Genomic DNA, 5227 nt, shown 5'->3' with positions numbered 1-5227 from the left:
TTCCTGGGTCTGTTTCCCCTCCCCCTTTTTGAAGATGGCCACCACATTGGCTCTTTTCCAACCTTCAGGTAGTTCCCCAGTGCTCCAGGATTTTTGAAGGATGTGGTACAATGTTTCTGAGATGACATCTGCCAGCTCCTTTAGAACTCTGGGATGTAATCCATCAGGGTCCCGGTGATTTGTATTCATCAAGATCAGACAGGTGTTCTCTTACCATTTTATTTTATTTTTTTGTTGCTTTTTTAATTTTTATTTCTAGTCTGTCTTTTACAGCTATGTTTTTGGTAGGTTGGGCTATAGTTTCTTTTTGCATGAAGATTGATGCAAAGAATGAGTTAAGCAGCTCTGCTTCCTCTCTTTTGCCTGTTACTTCTTTGCCATCTTCTCCCTTTAGTGTTTCCTTGAGTTTTTCTTGTTATTTATATGTTGAAAGAAACTTTTTTTTTATTATCTTTAACTTTTGTTGCAAGTCTTTGTTCATTCTGAGTCTTTGCTTTCTTGACTTTACAAATTCTGGCTATCTGCTGATATTCTGCCTTAGTTATGTGTCCCTCTTTCCAGTTTTTGTACTTTCCTTTTTGTCTTTCAGTTTATCAGAGAGATCTTTGTGCAGCTATGCTGGTTTCTTCTTGTATTTCTTGTATTTCTTTTTCAGTGGTATTGTGCTGGACTGGGCTTTTATGATTATATTTTTCAGTTTTCCAAGCTTCTTGAGTTGTTTTCCTCTTTAGGATTTTCATCCAAGAAATCTTTCCTAAGCGTTCTCTGAGTTTGTTAAAATCAGCTCTTTGAAATTTCTAAGATTCTGGTATGATTAAGTTCCATTAAGTTCCATTGAATTCTAGCATTTCATGGTCACTCTCACCCAAGATTCCTGCAGTTTCAACTACCTCTATCATTTCTTCTCTGTTTGTAAGAATTAAGCCAGTATGGCTGTCCCTCTAGTTCCTTCCTCTACCTTTTGGACAACAAAGTTGTCAGCTAGGTTGGTCAGGAACCTATTTCATTTCTCACTTGATGCGGAATTAGTGTTCCAGTTGATGTCAGGGTAATTAAAGTCCCCCATTACTATTGTAGTGTATCTCCTACATATATTTGTTAATTGGTTAGTTAATTGGGAAAAGTACATCTATTTTTTCTGCTTGGTTGGGTATCCTGTAGCATACACTTATGGCAATGTCATTCTTTCTTTCTTTTATATTGACCCATATGCATTCTAGGAGGTTTTTGTCTTTGGTTTTGAGCAATATAGCAATATAGTGGTCTTTTACATATAATACAACTCCCCCTCCTCTTTTATGGGGTCTGTTGTGGTTTTTTAACAGTTTGTATCCTTTTATCACTCCATTCCAGTTATGAGTTTCATCCCACCAAGTTTCAGTGATTCCAACTATACCATATCTACCTTCATGTATTAATAATTAAAGTTCACCCTGTTTGCTTCCCAAACTTTGTCCCTGGAATTATACTGGTTTCCCCCCCGCCCCCCAGAAGCTGACAGCTCTCAGAAATGCAGATTGCAACCAGGCTCATGACTGTGGAGCTGTCCTAGAGCCACCAGCCCCAGCAAGAGGTCTTCATCAAGTGGGGAAATGTTGGCCCTGTTTCACAATCAGTGCTTCAGACCCCATTGCCAACTGCCTGGCATATACATAAATAAATGCAGCTTTGCTAGTGGAAGCAGAAAGATCCCGGCTGTCGAAGCCCAGTTTGGGATGCCCAACCACTTCGAAAGCATCTGGGCTTTTGGAGCGAGCGTCTTCCGCCAATCTGCAGCTGCTGCCCGAAGGCCGTCTGGGCGCCAGATGCACACGGAGCAGGACTCTTGGCAACCTTTGATCTGCTTCTCCAGGCAACCCTTCCCTTCCCATCCAGCAATCTTCATTGCTCTGCCAACATTTGGAGACAGTTATGGAACCTTTGGCCTTCCTGTCGCATTGCTTTTCTTTCTGGGCTGTTCCTTCCTTTCTATTAATGCTGCCATTGATTAAAAGCCCCTTGCTGCCAGCCCAGTCCGTGGCGTGCCATTGAAGTCAGCGGTGCCATTTTTAAATGTTTACTTATTCTGCCACTGCTTCTGTTGCTATTTCAGCCCTCTTCTGCTCTCTTTTCCAGGAATGGCTGCACGAAACCACAAGGCACATTCTTCTGTCGGATGACATCATGACATCAAATGCCATTCCCTTCAGGCTACAAAATGATGTAGTGACAGCCTGCGGGTCAGCTCAGGGTTAGAGCAAAGTTCTTGGGTCAGCCAGGAGAGATCACCGACCAGTGGCTAGGAATAAAGAAGAGTTGCAGGCAATGAAACTGGGAGGGAGGGAGGAATTTAAGCATGAAGATATATCTGGATATATAGATACATCTGGGGCAAGATTTCTAGGACCAGGAAGAGAAAGTCTTGTGTACTCTGTTTGGAGAGGGGGGCTGAAGGGGTGCAGTCTTATGCTTTCAGTGTGTGACTATTTTATTTTATTACACAATTTCATTCTAATAAGAGCCTTGGTGGTGCAGCAGACTAAAGTGCTGTTAAATAGCACCAGCTGCCTGCAATTACTGCAAGTTCAAATCTCACCAGGCTCAAGGTTGACTCAGCCTTCCATCCTTTCGAGGTAGGTAAAATGAGGACCCGGTTTGTGGGGGCAATAAGCTGACTTTGTATAAAAAAAGAACACTGCTTAGGTGGGGCTGAAAGCCCTACTAAGCAGGTATATACAAAAGTATGAAGGCTATTGCTTAACGCATTATAAGCCACCCTGAGTCTCTGGAGAAGGGCAGCATATAAATCGAACCAATAAATAAATAAATATAGTAGTAAATTTTTTCATTAACCTAGATACTGCTGATCCTCTGACTTCACCTCTGAGATAATGTAGGGCAAACATAATTGATTTTACATACGGTATCTTGTTTGGCCATAACTAGATCCTGAAGGCATTAGGAGGAAATCCTTCCTTTAATGTGGGTAGTCTAAAAACAGTTACCTTGCCTCACCAGGGATGGAATATCAAGAAGGGCAGGGAGGCCGGAGAGAAGCTGAATGGATGCCTTGTCTTTCTCCTCACGGAGGACCACGTTGGTCGACAGCAGTGCCAGAAGGCCTATTTTAGGAAAGGAATGGTAGGAAATGAAGCAAAAGCTGGTTTTCAAGATGCAACATTCTGGAAATCACTAACCAGAACTGAAATCTTCAAAAGTGTTCTAATAATTGTAACCTAATAAGTTTGGTACCAGTAGAAGAGACTATTTGTAGCTCAGGGCTGAACTGTGCAGTCCTTGATACTCTCTGAGCTTGGCTGTTTTCTTTCAGATGTTTCATGACCCAACTAGGCATCATCAACATCATCAAGTTGAGTCTTCTACAAATATAAAATAGATATCATGCCCCTAACTTCTGCTTTGGTGCCAACATAATGCCAATTTAAGAGTGAGGGAAAAGGGCAATATTAGCCATTCCAGGAACTATGAACTACTCAGATTAACATCTGTTCTGGGGAAATGATTATCAAAGACAAAAATTAAGGACATAGAAGTCCTTAGAAGAATTAACATGACATCTGTTAGGGTCAATCCTGTTTCACTAATTGTTTAGGCTTCCCTATGAGAATCAGCTACCAGAGATGGATCAAAAGCGCATATTGCTTGCTTGGGTTTCCCAAGAACTTTGGACAAAGTCTTTCACAAGCAATCCTATACAATCACAGGATAGGAGAAGTTTAAACAAGCCAGAAAGGCTGGGACTGAATAAAGCATGAGCATGATGAGACCCCAACATTTTTAGCACAAGTAGAACAAAAGAGGCAGTGGAAAGTCCACACAAATCCCTCCCAAAAGAGCAGGAGGGGGCCTTTAACAGCAGGATGGAGTGGAAAAGGATCTGAAGATGCTCTGATGGGGGTCTGAACCAGGGGTGGTAACTGACCAGGAAGAGGAATTGAGGGTTGCCGGATGACTTCACAAAAAGAATTGCCATATTCAGTAGTAGCAGCAAAGGAAACGGGGCAGTTCATGTTGGGCATCATTAAGAAAGGATCAAAAATAAAATTTCAAAACACCATCATGTTTTATGCAAAGCGGTGTCGCTTAAAATACCAGACAGAGTTTTATTCAATGCCTCTCAGAAAGGATACAGAAAAGAACAGCCTGAATGATTTTTGATCATTTGAAGCAAGACCTTTTGAGTAAAGATGTAAATGTTGGGGCATTTTACCTTTAAAAAGGTGAAGAAGGTCAGAGTAGAAATGCATTACATTCCCCATGGCGTGTACTAAAGACACGTTCTCTGCCAAAACAAGCTTCTCTCAAAGACGAAAGGATCTGGAGTGGCAGAATGAATCAACAAGAAGGTCAACATCTATAGAGATTCTGAATCATCCAGGTCCCAAAGGTGCTTTTTCAAGAGGTAACTGGATTTTCTGGATTTTCTTTGAAGACGTTTTGCTTCTCATCAAATCTCAAAAAAGACGCTCATCAAATCTCAAAAAAGACCCTACAGGAGCTCTACAACGAAGAGAACAATAAACGAAGCAACATTGTCATTCCGTACACTGCAGGCATATTGGAAAAGCTCGGGAGGATCTTCAGCCAACACAACATACATGCACTTCAAATCCAGGAATACACTAAGGCAGAAGCTTGTCCACCCCAAGGATAAAACACCCAGACATAAACTGAGCAATGTGGTATATGCAGTACAATGCAGTGAGCCATGTGCAGATCTGTGCATTGGGGAAACAAAACAACCACTTCATAAACACATGGCACAACATAGGAGAACAAAAACATCAGGACTAGATTCAGCAGTCCATCTGCATTTAAAAGACACAGGCTGCTTTTTGGAAGAAAGCAAAGTCCACATTTTGGACAGAAAGAATCTCTGGTTTGAAAGAAGGGTCAAAGAGGCCAACTATGTCAAAATCGAGCAGCCCTCTCTCAACAGTGGGGGAGGGATACAACATCATCTATCTCCAATCTACAACACAGTCCTTTCAACAGTTCCAAGAAGGCTCCACATCAGGGGTGAAATGCTACCAATTTGGGGTGGTTCGCCCGAAACAGGTAGTGAAAATGCTGCCGGTTCGCCAGAACTGGTAGTAAAAAAAATGATCGCATGGCATAGCTGATCCTTGGAAGTTTTTTAAAACTTTTTTTTAGCATTTTTTTACTACTGGTTCTGGCAATAAGTAGTAAAAAAATGTTTTAAAAAGGTTCCGACAATCAGCTATGA

The 5227-nt window shown here is 41.5% G+C and overlaps 1 long non-coding RNA gene across 1 annotated transcript; it reads right to left on the bottom strand.

Moving 5' to 3' along the window:
* Positions 1-634: 634 nt before the first annotated feature.
* On the bottom strand, positions 635-3101 carry LOC148111696 (uncharacterized). Its single transcript, XR_015730222.1, has 2 exons — positions 2985-3101; positions 635-2278 (listed from the first exon to the last, which is right to left on the bottom strand). It is a non-coding gene; the product is annotated as an uncharacterized LOC148111696 (long non-coding RNA).
* Between the last annotated feature and the right edge of the window lie 2126 nt (positions 3102-5227).

The sequence above is a fragment of the Pantherophis guttatus genome, chromosome 16 (genome assembly GCF_059756535.1).
Source record: "Pantherophis guttatus breed Tessera chromosome 16, ASM5975653v1, whole genome shotgun sequence".
In the NCBI taxonomy this organism is placed as follows: Eukaryota; Metazoa; Chordata; class Lepidosauria; order Squamata; family Colubridae; genus Pantherophis; species Pantherophis guttatus.
Note: the sequence above shows the minus strand (reverse complement) of the source record. Positions and strands in the feature narration are given on the sequence as shown.